This window comes from Schistocerca nitens, chromosome 4 (genome assembly GCF_023898315.1).
Source record: "Schistocerca nitens isolate TAMUIC-IGC-003100 chromosome 4, iqSchNite1.1, whole genome shotgun sequence".
NCBI lineage: Eukaryota > Metazoa > Arthropoda > Insecta > Orthoptera > Acrididae > Schistocerca > Schistocerca nitens.
Window position 1 is genome coordinate 372,266,400 of NC_064617.1, and position 15,452 is coordinate 372,281,851.

At 43.9% G+C, this 15,452-nt stretch overlaps 1 non-coding gene across 1 annotated transcript; it reads left to right on the forward strand.

Moving 5' to 3' along the window:
* Positions 1-3,339: 3,339 nt before the first annotated feature.
* On the forward strand, positions 3,340-3,413 carry Trnat-cgu (transfer RNA threonine (anticodon CGU)). The gene has a single exon. It is a non-coding gene; the product is annotated as a tRNA-Thr (tRNA).
* The last annotated feature ends 12,039 nt before the right edge of the window (positions 3,414-15,452 follow it).

Genomic DNA, 15,452 nt, shown 5'->3' on the forward strand with positions numbered 1-15,452 from the left:
TATTCAAACAGGGTCCTAGTTAGTCTTATATTGTTTACTTTATCTCTTTACAAAAAATATCTATCGTGTTATACATATCAAAACACAAGATTTGCTTAATTACTTTGTCGGAACAGGTTACGTTATATCTTTCTCCGCCTCAGGGCATTGTTACTAAACATTATATCTCTGAATTTTAAAAATATGGTTCAACAGTAAAAACAGTTTTATAATTTGAGATATTCCTACTGTTACTTTGGTTTGTTAGCCGAATTAGAGCTATGTTTATCCGTACATAGGCTGGTTAGTCTGTCATTTGTAATTTCGTGTTTGTTCACAAGACTAGACTGAATTTAATTAAAAATATTCATGGACGTTAAGTATTTTGCCGTGAGTACAAGATTGTAAGAAATGGATTTGTGAATACTATTCATACACATGAGATGAGATGAAAATCAACAAAACAAAGAAAAAAAAAGAATTTAAGATAACGACAGAAAAAGGAGAAAAAATACCCAAAGTTTCAGATTCCCAAATGTTTTCTAACTCAGAAGCAGACACACTTCTTCAGAAAGGAAAGTGTTAGAACTAATGAGAAATGCAAAACTACACGTAACTAATATTAGCCATTTCACAAAACTGTTGCAAGCAGATAGTAGCCGTTCTGGCAGTAAAGTGAAAAAGAAACAGCGTAAACGTCAAGAGTTCGAGTTTAGACCTACTGTTTCTTTTCTTAGAAAGTGCATAAATATAAAATGTCCTTATTAGTGGCAGATGACAATCTGAATAGAAAGATCAGGTTAAATAAATAAATAAATAAAAATAAAGTAACCTGTACCACTCACCATAGAAAACAACATGAAAAACCGTAAGTGTTTTTATGGTGTATGTATATGCAAAATCATTGTTCACCTGATGACCATATTGGCAACTTGTATGTAGATTCATCCAATGTTACTTCTGTACTTATGTTTCACGTAAAAAAAAAAAAAAAATTGCAGTTGACGTAAGGGTAATATCGTCAAAGCATATTCAGTTAACTAGTGAAAAACAAGAAACGGTTTATCGATAATGATTCAAACCTCAAAATATTTATTGTTCATACACGGGCGGTAGCAGGGAATTTTCTGAGCAAATTAACGGGGAAAAATTATTATTTTGTGTGTATTATTAAAGGTTTAACTTTCTGGTTGTCCAACAAATATGATAATCGCATTACATCATTCATTGTTTCAGTTACTGACTCAGTTATAAATTTTTAATTAATTCCAAAACAGTTTTAATAGGTATTTCGATTTTGCCTGACTAGTTACTATCAACAGCCAATAGGTACATTTAGGACAAAGGTTGCGATAGAACATGCAAGGAGTAAATATTCTCGTGAGGCATCAATTCTAGCAAGACGCTCATGGGAATGTAGATAGTAATTAACTTCCCACTGACTTCTAGTAGCCACACACAGTTGACGTCAACAAGTGTAGGGGCCTGAAGATGACGTTGTTACAATGTTGAAACTAATTGCCAAAATAAAATCGACACCTTAAATACAGCTGAGGGAATTTATTTATTTTTAATATAAATGTATACCAGCTGACGTCCACAGTCCTCCATTTCTACTATGGATGTACGAAGATTACCAGTAATATGTTCACTGCTAACATGAACATGACTAACATGTTTGGATACAGCTACCACATGAAAATGATATAATTTTTGTTGGCAATTGGTGGGAAATAGACTATTAGACTCCAACCTGTCAGTTTAGAACCAGCACTTCGTTAAAACCACTCTCTCTGTGAAATTTTGAGTACAATAGTGGTTTCAAAAAGCTGGACTGATCACTCGAAATTATTGTTTAAAAATTGGTCTTGTAGGAATAGTAAACAGTAGTCAGATGCAAGACGGAAGATTTATTAATGTCAGTTTACTGTTGTTCAACGTTAATAAAAGCGTCTTCTTCAATAGGGCATTATGACAACTGGATTACATATTGTAGAGGAGGTACGTTAAAATACAGCCGAAAGGCATTAGTCAAATATAAAATTTCACCTCCATTATATTTAACACATCATTATCGTTTGGTATTTCCTCGCCGATGTATAGCTAGTGTTTTCGGCCATATTTTGACGTACCTCAGCCGCAACGTGTTTTTACAAATGTTGAAACCATTTTAAAGTGATGAACCTTCCATTTTGCAACCGATTGGATGTTTACTGTTTCTACAAGATTTAATCCTACGGTTGTTGCTCCAGCCGCGACTAAAATTCCAAAGATTTATCTACTTCGAGGTTTTGCCATCAAATCACCTTCCTTAATTGGCATTGATTCCTTCCAGAAACGTGATTTCATAAAATGAAAGGATCATTGGTGAACAGGGGAGCGTGTTTAACGCTTTCTGTGCAAAGTTATCAGAAAGCACGTAACGCAAAGTGTTCGGAGACCGGCGGGGAATCGACCAAACATTTCCTTAAAAAGGAGAAGCAGATGAAAGATTCAATCTCGCGTCTAAACATTTGAACTGGGACGTCACAATCGCGCCGGGCGTGACTGGATGTTTGCTCACCCGATTCTGAAGTTGCAAAACTCTTTCGAGAGAGAGGGAGGAGAGAGAGAGACAGAGTGGGAGAAAGGGAGAGGGGAGGGGGGATGAAAAAGAAACGCTGGGGTGAATGGGGAGCTGTGTGCTCGCAGGCGGCGGGCACGAGCGCAGAATGGGCATTCAGGGAGGCGCCAGCAGAGAGCTGCACTGCTGACATTTGTCACTCTTAGAGAGCGCGCGCCCCCCAGCGACCTTCTGCCTTGCCGTGTAATGTTCGCCCCCTGAGAGGCGGCTCCGAGATGCGTACCGAAAGCTTTCCGCAGCTGCTATTAGCAGGCTCCTTCCCACCGGCGACGGCCAAATCGTGGTTTACTGCTAACTAGACTCGACCTGACCCAAGTAGCCACCGGGGAGGGAGGGTAAACACGCTGCCACGCGAGACGCTCTTTGCTGGAATCCCGGGGCGGAGATAGACAGAGAGAGCGGTGAGAGAGGGAGAGAGAGACACAGAGCGGGAGAGGGAGAGAGAGAGAGAGAGTGAGAGAGAAGGCGCGCCAGGTAGGTATGCCCAGGATTTCTACCCTCTCGTTGGCGCCCCAGATCCTTACAGCAGGACGAGAGGCGTTCAGTAAGGAAGGCAACTTTTTTTTTCGAAACTAGGTTTATTTTATTCTAAGATGGTATCTGTTCTTTCGAACATCTCCGAAAGAATAATAATGGGCGGGGGCACTACGAATGCAGTGCGGGACAATACGTTGAGAATGTGGGTTTTGCGGGAGGCGTGCCAGAGATAAATACCTGCAGTCGCGCTATCCTCTGTGTCCTCGGTGGTTCAGATGGATAGAGCGTCTGCCACGTAAGCAGGAGATCCCGGGTTCGAGTCCCGGTCGGGGCACACATTTACATCTGTCCCCGATGACGTATGTCAACGCCTGTAAGCAGCTAAGGGTGTTCCTTTCATTGTAATTTCCGAAAGAACAGATACCATCTTAGTATATATATAGCTAAGGCTTAATGGCCACTTGACCATCTTCTTCTTCTATGCGAATGGACAAACAGTGCCCGAACTCTTACGGGAATCGGCAACGCGCCGCGAGTAATGAGTATAATGGGCGGGGGCACTACGAAGGTAGTGCGGGACAATACGTTGAGAATGTGGGTTTCGCGTGAGGCGTGCCAGAGATAAATCCCTGCAGTCGCACTGTCCTTTGCGTCCTCGGTGGCTCAGATGGATAGAACGTCTGCCATGTAAGCAGGAGATCCCGGGTTCGAGTCCCGGTCGGCGCATACATTTTCATCTGTCCCCGTTGACGTATGTCAACGCCTGTAAGCAGCTAAGGGTGTTCCTTTCATTATAACACGTTTATTTTATTCAGGATTCCAATATACCATATTATTTCCTACTCACTTAGCTACAAAACTTCTTTCAATATAATCTTCGTTCAATGCGAATACCCTAACCCACCTTCTTGGGAGTGTCTGTATGTCCGCTTAGTGCCACTCTACCGGTCGACGTTGGAGCCAACGTCTTGCTGCATCAGTAGCCTCCGCATCATCCAATTACTGATTCCCGCGGATTGCAACCTTCATTGGGCCAAATAGATGGAAGTCTCAGGGTGCGAGATCCGGGCAGTAGAGTGGAGGACGAAGAACAGTCCAGTGAAGTTTTGTGGGCGAGTGTGTCACCACTAGCGACAGCGGCATCCAATTGAGCAGCGAGGTATTTGGATGCGATACGTAGATTGCTTCGGATGAGAGTGACCGCACAATCCAACACTGCATGATTCACACCTGTGTGCGGATGCCCGTTACATGGGAGATCGGAGAGGTGTGCGCTACCTTCTTGCGATGATGACAGATGCCTCACCCAACGGCTCACCGTGCTTTTGTTCACTGCGCAGGTTTCCGTAGACATTCTTCAAGCACCTGTGAATAACTTGACACTCTGTTTTGCCGTCAAAAACAACTCAGTAACAGCTATATGCTTCGAACGCGCCTGAATTACAGATGTTTTTTTGGAGGCTACGCCACCATTCGTAGCTTCATGAAACGAAGCAAGGTAATTCCACGATATTTCACGAATAATTCAACATTTTTAAACCGAAATTCAGTTACTTCTTCAACGCCATCGCGGAGGTTACCTTGAAACTGAGACACTAACTGTTGGAACTCAAGGAAAGACAATTACTTTATAGATGAGTAAGTTTTTCTTTTTTCTTTTGCAACTTCAGCGTTGAGCTGTTATCAAGCATAAATATTTGGTGGCATGTGACGGCACAAGTTACAAGCACCGGATACTTTGGACTGCTGTGACTCAAGTTACAACAATGGAAGCAACAGTTGGGACAGTTGCTGTAAGGAACGTAATCATTCCACTCGTTCGGTTTCTCATGTAGGTTACATGTTCTGGAGTCCCACATGTGGGTTTCAAACGGCATGATAAACACCACGAGTTGAGTGATTATGTTACTTTTGTTAGTGGTCCCAACAGATGCGTCCATTGTTGTAAGGATGGACGCAGACCTGCAGAGGTTATCGGTATCTATAACTTTCGCCACATCATGGCATCAGTAGCTTATGCTTGATATTGTTGTAATACAGAAATAGCAATAGAAAATTAAAACTTTCTGCAGCCATAAATGAAAAGTGGCGACCTTTCTTCAGTGTAAGTTTAATTTAGCTCATAGTTACGAAAATTTGATAAACAAGGTACAGAAAAAGGAATGACCTTTTACGGTACCTCACACTGAGGAGACTGAGGTGACATCGGGAGAAAGCAGAATGGGGCGCTCTGCGGAATTCACGGACTTCGAACGTGGTAAGATTATTGGGTGTCGATTGTGTCATTCGTCTGTACGCGAGATTTCCACACTCCGAACATCCCGGGGTTCACTGTTTCCGAGCCAGCCGCTGTGGCCGAGCGGTTCTAGGCGCTTCAGCCCGGAACCTCGCTGCTTCTACGGTCGCAGGTTCGAATTCTGCCTCGGACACGGATGTGTGTGTTGTCCTTAGGTTAGTTAGGTTTAAATAGTTCTAGGGGACTGATGACCTCAGATGTCAAGTCCCATGGTGCTTAGAACCATTTGAACCATTATCACTGTTTCCGATGTGATAGTGAAGTGGAAACGTGAAGGGATACTTACGGCACAAAAGCGTACAGGCCGACCTCGTCTGTTGACTGACAGAGCCCGCTGACAGTCGAAGAGGGTCGTAATGTGTAATAGGCAGACATCTATCCAGACCATCACACAGGAATTTCAAACTGCATCAGGATCCACTATAAGTACTGTGACAGGCGGGAGGAGAGAAAACTGCTCTTAAGCCACACATCACGCTGGTAAATGCCAAGCGACGCCTCACTTGGTGTAAGGACCGTAACCATTGGACGATTGAACGGTGGAAAACGTTGTGTGAAGTGCCGAATCACGATACACAATGTGGCGATCCGGTGACAGGGTCTGGTTATGGCGAATGCTCGGTGAACGTCATCTGCCGGCACGTGTAGTGCCAACAGTAATATTCGGAGGCAGTGGTGCCATGGTGTGGTCATGTTTTCGTGGAGGGGCTTACACCCCTGGTCGTTTAGCGTGGCACTATCACAGCACACACCTACATTGATGCTTTGAACACCTTCTTGCTTCCCTGTTAAAGAGCAGTTAGGGGATGTCGATTGCATCTTTCAACACGATCGACCACCTGTTCATAATGCACAGCCAGTGGCTGAGTGATTGCACGAGAATAACATCCCTGTAATGGAGTGGCCTACACAGAGTCCTGACTTGAATGCTATAGTACACCTTTGGGATATTTTGGAGCGCCGGCTGCATACCAGGCCTGACCGACAGACATCGACACCTCTTCTCAGTGCAGCATTCCGTGAATAATGGGCTGCCATTCCCCAAGAATCCTTCCGGCAACTGATTGAAGGTATGCCTGCGAGAGTGTAAGCTGTCATCAAGGCTAAGGGTGGGCCAACACCATTGAATTCTACGTAGTATTACCGTTGGAGGGCGTCACGAACTTGTAAGTAATCTTCAGTCAGGTGTCCGGATACTTTTGAACAGGTAATGTAAGTTCAGGGCCACAAAACACGTCATCTGACAGTTCAGTCATTGGTCACTTAAAATCAGCTGTCAACAGAGCGTCTCGCGCTTCCGCCATATTTTACGGCAGCCGCATCCAACGCTGTTCCGCGTTACACACTGACAGCATTTGTAAGGTGACCTGGCGTGTTTTGTGTGGCGCTAACACCGAGCGGTGGCCGGCAGCCGATGTGGCAACACTGTAGCGGCAAGTGACTGGCGTCAACTGTCAAGTTATTTTGAATTGGACTGCAGTGCAACGCTCTCACTTCCGAATCGTGCCGCTTTAGATTGTTTACGGCTGTCGTAGCCGAGAGTGCATCGCTGCAGATGTCGGTGCACACGCTGGCACTACCTGTCGGCTCGTATGCTGTCCAGCCTCGCAGTCTGCGCCACGTCACAGCGACAGTCCGTCGTAATTAATGGCAGCACAGCAACGCGTAGCGCCAGTCACGAGGCCGTCAGTACGCTGAGCAGCGAATACTGGAGCATTTCGGCGGCTGCCACAAGGCATAGGAGAATGCCCAGCTCGGCACCACGGACTACGTAATCTGGGGTAGGCACACTGTGTGATCCGGTACATTGGATCACTGATCTGAGACTTCCGCGATTCAATTTCGTAATTTCAGGTCAAACGTCACATTACTGAATACGTGTTTCTTAGTTATGAATTGCTGTTTTCTGCAGCGATGCACCCTCAACTATGACAACCGAGAACAAGCGAAAGCCATTCACTACGAAAGTGAGAGCGTTGCACTACAGCCCGATTAAAACTACTTGACAGCTGACACCTGTCACTTACCGCTGCAGTGTTGCCACATTGGTTGCTGGCTATCTCTCGGTTGTAGGCGCCACACAATACAAGGTAACCTCATAAATACTGTTAATGTGTGACGCGGAGCAATGCTGGAAGCGGCTGCCGCAAGATACAACGGAAGTGCGAGACGGTCTGTCTGATTTTAAGTGACGAATTACTGAACTGCGTCAGACGATGCGTTTTGTGGCCCTGAGCTTAAACTTACACCCTAAGCTAACCACAACCTCTTGATGTGCAGTGTATCTGAGAAAACGGCGGTCAGCAGTCTGTGGTAGAATTAAAATCACGATCGATTTGTTCACGGTGATTAAAACTAACCTCTACGAGCAGACTAAAGACGGAAAAATTTTAGTTGAAGCGCTAAAAGCAAACTGTAATTTCTCGGTATCGTTGGTTACCTGACACTATCCTCACATTGGCTACGTGGTCTGCCATGTTACCAGCCAATGGACAGTGCTGCTTGGATCTTGGTCGCCGATTATAGGCATCACAGGCACGTTCTGAACGAAAAAAATAAAGATTGGAAGAAAAATTAGAGGAAATAAAAAAGTCAAAATGACGGTAAAGTTTGCATTTAAACCGAATCCGCGAGTGAAAACAATAATCAAGGTCCTTGATTAGATTCAGTAATAACAATAACCACAATACAAACGAGTCTCGGTGCACTAGGTTAACGAGTTCATTCTGCAACTGGCACTGTTTCTCCACCAGAACAGGAAGAAAGAAAGAGGGACGTTGTTGCACATATCTGGGGACAACATTTCGAGTTTTTAATACTTAAAAATGTCGTCATAGTATTCTCTAACTCCTTTCTTTTCTCAACGATGTCTTGTGGTTGCCGGATTTGCTTTGTGAATCAACATTCGCTTTCCTGGGATGCTATGGACAAACGTACACATTTGGTCCAGCCACCATATTCCTGAACTAGTACAACATATACTATACATGTCCGACAGAACAGGTACCCCTGAATTTAATACAGCAGCCTTAAATATCAATATCCCGAGGGAGGCAAATACGTCACCCGCTATTGTGTACTGAATTATTTCGAAGGCGAAAGCTGAAAATTTGTGCCGGCCCGTGGCTCCAACCCGAGTTTTCAGCTTTATGTGAGCGGTCGTCTTAACATCTCAGCTGTCTGAGCACACTTTCGGGCTGACCCAAATACATCACTTTTTGCGCACTACTAAGTAGCGTTCCCGTCCGTTTATCTAAAGGTACGTTGTCCAAGACGCGACGCACACTAGCGACTGCGACGGGTCGCTACGTGACGTCAGAAGTTGCCTGCTGGCGCATGCGCAGTTCGAGTTTGGGATGCGACGCGCGACTGTTGCGGCAGCTGTCGCAGCACTGCACCAGTGAGCAGTGCTGCGACGGATGTCGCACGACACAAAGACGTACGGCTGCCAGAAAGCCACTCAAGGAAAACTGAAATGAGCCACTCACAGGATGTGATGCTCTGTGAGATGGTCTCGCAACATCCTTGCCTTTACGATTTGAAGAACCCGAAATATAGAGACACTGTGTTCAGAGACAGAATTTGGGAAGAAATTGGTGCACAGTTGAAACTGGCAGGTGAGTGAAATATATAATATTTTCCCATTAATGCAAATTTTTCAGGCCTGTTATGAAAATCATATAATCCATGCAGATGTAGAATTAGAATGATGAAAATGAAGGTCAATTTTCGCATTACTCTTTTTTGTGACGATAAAAATTGAAAACGGCAAGTACATTATAAAATGAACAATCTAAAGTATAACGAGAAAGTTACATTTTACAATACCTTCACTTCGAAAGTAAACGGTAGATTGGTGTCTTGATGATACCTTCTAGTTGTGAAAAACCACCACCAGATTGTTGTACAGCTTTCTGTAATCAATAGATGTTCGTTTTTGAGGAAGGCGTTTCTCAACAGATTGCGCAAACAGTTTGCTGCAATAAGTAATTTGTCACATTCACTTCAATTCATTGGTAGAAGGTGGTGCTCAAATAACTTGTGCCAAAAGTGCACTACTGTTTTACAAGGCCCTTCTGGTCTGACACAGTTCACAATTGAAATTCGTCTTTTGTAAATCCTGGAGTCATCTTTTGAGTGCAGCTTGGCAAGATTAAATGTTCATGTCATCCATAACGATGTATGCTGTCAGAATATAAGAATATGGAAGTTCATTTGGATGGGAATAAAGAGTCAGTCGGCTATGAAAGTTGCCTTAGCTTGTTCCAAAAGTTTCTGCATGGGAGAAACTGACAAGTATAATTTGGGGAAATTTTGTGAACAAGCACGGACATTATTTCTTCCACATTTCTGCTAGTGTATACTGTAGACGTTCAGAATGAAAATTCTAGAGATGTTTAAGGTGAAACCCTATCTTGTTGTCAAGAACTTGAAACAATGCAATGACGCTAGCGTGCGCTTATTGTTAATAAACTTATCTTTCATTGGAATTTTAGGTGAAATGTGCAAAAACACTAGCCGGCCGCGGTGGTCTCGCGGTTCTAGGCGCGCAGTCCGGAACCGTGCGACTGCTACGGTCGCAGGTTCGAATCCTGCCTCGGGCATGGATGTGTGTGATGTCCTTAGGTTAGTTAGGTTTAAGTAGTTCTAAGTTCTAGGGGACTGATAACCACAGCAGTTGAGTCCCATAGTGCTCAGAGCCATTTGAACCATTTTGCAAAAACACATGGAGGAATATTCGGGACTCGTATCAGAGAAATAAACGAGAAAGAAAGCTTGGAACAGGTTCAGATGCCTCAGCAAAACCAAGAAAATGGGTTCTGCTTGATCACTTGGCTTTAAGAAACCTACATTTCGTGGCATTTTAAATGAAATTGTCCAGAGCATATGGAGAAATATTAGTAACTCATACCGGAGAAATATATGACATAAAATGGTTTCATTAGGTCCAAACGTGTCAGCGAAACAAAACAAATGCATTCTCTATCGTGTGATGACCACACGATTCTCGTTGCGCGTCGACAGAACTGGCGGCTAGTCGCGACGCTCCCGGAGATATATGAGCCCAAATCTCGGAAACGGAGATCGATATCATTCTGATCTCAGCTTTAAAAATAATTTCGATATGTTAGCTTCTTTTCATCGACAACGATGTATGACCTAACGTGAACCATACGTAAAGTAGCCAGCGACCACATTTTTCACTGTACACAATTCAAATTTTATGCAGCAGGTTACTTGTAAATTAAGTATCGGAATAACTGTGACGAATATCGGAAAAATAGACACCTCATTATCAAGCTGTGATGTGAAACTGTAAGATACGCAAACATCAATTTTTTGTGCCTTTTACTTTCCTCACAATTGATAGAGAAGTAATATACAGCGAAAAAAACACGCAAAACCGGAAGAGATACTTTTCAATTTTTTAAAGTAAAAGGAGAATCTGTATCGAAAAAGTAACTCTGGGAGCCGATGTAACTTTGTTGCATTAACATACAGTATTTTTTACAGCAAGAAAATCGGAATTCTTATTTTTCTTATGTATTTGAATCCGCTGCCGCCGACCAGGGCTTGGGAAACGGCGACGACTCCAGTCGTGTTGCGGCCGTGTCGCCGTCTGCCAGGATGGGAAAAGAGGAGGGGGCAGCGTCGCAGTCGCAGCCAACTGTCGCGTCTTGCACAACGTAACTTAACTTGCACGCAGCGTTCCTTACATTCCCGCAAGAAGTTCAGACGCTACTGTACATCGGCACTGGTAATATCATAGCAGTCTGAGGAAACGCTGCGTGCACATTCGATAAATGGACAGGGACGCTACTTACAAGGGAACCTCCCCATCGCACCCCCCTCAGATTTAGTTATAATTTGGCACAGTGGGTAGGCCTTGAAAAACTGAATACAGATCAATCGAGAAAACTGGAGGAAGTTGTGTGGAACTATGAAAAAATAAGCAAAATATACAAACTGAGTAGTCCATGGGCAACATAAGCAACATCAAGAATGATGTGATCACAGGAACGCTGTGGTCCTCTGCTTAGCGCGAGCAGCTGCAGAGTGAGAGGTCCTTGGTTCAAGTCTACCCTCTTGCGAAAAGTTTACATACTTTATTTTTGCAAAGTTATGATCATTCGTTCATTGACGTCTCTGTTCACTGTAATAAGTTTAGTGTCTGTTTTGCGACCGCACCGCAAAACCGTGCGATTAGTAGACGAAAGGACGTGCCTCTCCAATGGGAACGGAAAACATTTGATTCAGGAAAACACGTCTATACGACACTGGTGACGGCATGTGCGTCACATGACAGGAATAAGTTGTCGCCCCACCTAACTTACACACTTGGCGAATGGGTAAAAAGATTCTTCTACCTTTCCCGACTTAGGTTTTCTTGTGGATGTGATAATCACTCCCAAAAAAGTGATGAAGACATAAGAGTGTGTCACACAAATTGCAACAAATGAATGCAACAGTTTCACAGTCGCACAGTTTTCTCTGTGCTCTGTCAAAACATATGTATTTAACGTTTTCAAATTTTTCCGTGTGTAGACCGTCAAATCCTGCATATGTCCAAGCAAATCTGAACATGTCCAGGAATTTTGGAGAGCGAAATTGATTATGTGTGAGTGCGTGAACTTTGATAATTGTCTGAAAATAAAATTGTAAAATTTTTACTGGAGGGAAGACTTGAACCAAGGACCTCTTATTCCGCAGCTGCTCACGCTAACCACGAGACCACCGCGCTCCCGTGCCCACATTGTCCTTGGTGTTGCATATGTTGGCCATGGACTACTCAGTTTGTATATTTTGCTTATTTTTTCATAGTTCCACACAACTTCTGCCTGTTTTCTCGATTGATCTGTATTCCGATTTTCAAGGCCTATCCACTGTGCCAAATTATAACTAAATCTGAGGGGGGTGCGATGGGGAGGTTCCCTTGTTAGTAGTATGCGGTAAGTAGGGAATTTGGGTCGGACGGAAAGCATTCTTAGATAGCCTAAATAGTCCTGGCGACTGCTTGCGTGAAATGGGAAATCCAGGTTCGAGTGAGTGTCTGGCACAAATTACGTACCTGATCTAGTGATAAGTCGCTTAATGTAATAGTATCAGCCGTATCCAGGAACTTGTTCTTGTGGGCGTTCGAGTCGATCATGCCTAAATGGTTCAAATGGCTCTGAGCACTATGGCACTCAACTGCTGAGGTCATTAGTCCCCTAGAACTTAGAACTAGTTAAACCTAACTAACCTAAGGACATCACAAACATCCATGCCCGAGGCAGGATTCGAACCTGCGACCGTAGCGGTCTTGCGGTTCCAGACTGCAGCGCCTTTAACCGCACGGCCACTTCGGCCGGCGATCATGCCTATTTTGAGCTCATTGTTGAATGATTTATCTAATACTGGCAGCAGGTATGACGGCACAATTGTACTGTAGTGACCATGAGACTTTCTTCTGCAGATGGCGTACGCGATGAACACCAGAGGCGACAATGCTCATCGGTGATGCAATCCCGCTTTCACACGGAAATCTTCCGACGTTCAAAGGGTATTTCTCACAGCTGTTAGCATCTTCGTGTAACATCTTCACTTAGTCAACAGGTACCACTAGAACAACATCAGCTGGAAGCACTCATGCTCGAAAATCTTTCACAAACTGAAGGAATCCAGTTGCAACGACTTTCGCTGTGTGCTTTCCTATGAGCTGGAACACATCAGAAATCTATGACACTACTTCCTTTGATAAAACAATATTGACTGACTGACACTTTGACACCTAGCCGGTGTCAGTATTTCACAAGACATTCGAAAATCTTTTTGGGTGGTTGAATCATAGATCGGTAAGACGATAGGTGGATCTGATGGAGATAAGAAAAATCCCTCATGTTTTCCATACTAGCATGAAAAGCTTCCGGGCCACTGTGGATGAAGGTTAGTTATCTAAATATTTTCATTTTTGCAGTATCCCGATATGTTTAGAGACAATGCTGATCTAATACGTCTTAAAGAATAACAGACGCCAATCACTGTAGCACGCACCTCCCCACAAGCCACATAAAGTGACTGGCTAGGTGTGTATTACGAATATATATTGCGTAATATAGCTTTCCTGCTTTTTTATCGCTGCACCTTATACACTGAAGCGCCAAAGAAACTGGTATAGGCATGCGTATTCAAATACAGAGATACGTAAACAGGCAGAATACGGCGCTGCAGTCGGCAACCCCTATATAAGGCAAAAAGGGTATGGCGCAGTTGTTAGGTCGGTTACTGCTGCTACAATGGCAGGTTATCAGGATTTAAGCGAGTGTAAACGTGGTGTTATAATCGGAGCACGAGCGATGGAACACGGCATCTGTGAGGTATCGAGTAAGTGGGGATTTTCCCGTACGACCATATTAGCAGTCCAGTACAACGTCAAACATCCAACATCGCTGTGGCCAGAAAAACATCCTGCAAGAAGGGGACCAACGAGGACTAAAGAGAATCGTTCAACGTGACAGAAGTGCAACCCGTCCACAAATCGCTGCAGATTTCAATGCTGGGCCATCAAGAAGAGTCGGTGTGCGAACCATTCAACAAAACATTATCGATTTCGGCTTTCGGAGCCGAAAGCCCTCTCATGTACCCTTAATGACTGGAAGACACAAAGCTTTTCGCCTTGCCTGGATCCGTCAACACAGAAATTGGACTGTTGATGACTGGAAACATGTTGCCTGGTCGGACGAGTCTCGTTTCAAATTGTATCGAGCGGATGGACATGTACGGGCATGGAGACAACCTCATGAATCAATGGGCGCTGCATGTCAACAGGGGACTGTTCAAGCTGGTGGAGGCTCTGTAATGGTATGGGGCGTGTGCAGTTGGAGTGATATGGGACCCCTGGCACGTCTACATACGAGTCTGACAGGTGACACGTTCGTAAGCAAGCTGTCTGGTCACCTGCATCCATTCATGTCCATTGTGCATTCCGACGGACTTGGGCAATTCCAGCAGGGCAATACTACACCCCACACGCCAGAATTGCTACAGGGTGGTTCCATCAACAATCTTCTGAGTTTAAACAGATCGGTTGACCACCAAACTCTCCATACATGAACATTGTTGAGCATATAATGGATTCCTTGTAACGTGCTGTTCGGAAGAGATCTCCAACCCCTTGTGCTCTGACGCATTTACGGACAGCCCTGCAGGATTCATGGTGTCACTTCCCTGCAGCACTACTTCAGACATTAGTCGAGTCCATGCCACGTCATGTTGTGGCACTTCAGCGTGCTCGCGGAGTCCCCACAGGATATTAGGCAGGTTACTGTTGTCTTTGGGTCTACAATGTACATATTAGTAGCACTGGCCGCAAACAAATTGACAAAAATGTTAGTGAAAGCTGCAATCTGAAATACAGTTACTTTTCCTTTGACCTATTCAGGACACTTATATATATACTAAGGAAGAAAATATTGTCTCTCTGACCGCAAAACTTTACCGGTGTTTGTCTTTCGCGCTGGTCGTATTTGGACGCATTTGGTAGTAACGCCGCCATAATTCACGTTCCCACATTTACCTCACGGACGTTGGAAAGGCACGAATACCATACTAAACCCTTGCCTACATTTTGGTGCTCATATACCAGCGTCCGACTCGCATTGCGTTGTTGCATATAGACTGTAGAAACGCATTCTAACGAAAACTTATTGATCGAAACTTTTATCTAATTATCCGACAGAGTTGAATCTCATGACTTGGTTTACGATGAGAGACATGATATTAATTTTGTACTTTAACTTTAATTATACTGCTTTTTGTATACCTAAATTTATTGTAACATGACGGTAATGTATCGGATGACGTTAGCACGGTCACTCACAAATTAATTCTTCCTTGTTTGTTTAGAAAATAAAAATGGTTATTTTTTTTTTCTTTATTGTGATTTTTATCACCTGACACAAGGCGGGCTGTCAGCAGCTGAGTACGCCGCTCTTCAGCCTTGAGATTTACAATAAGTAATAAATAGAGGGGACACAGAGAATACAATCAAAATGGCGGGCAAAACAATGTAGACACCAAAAAACAAAAAACACGGAG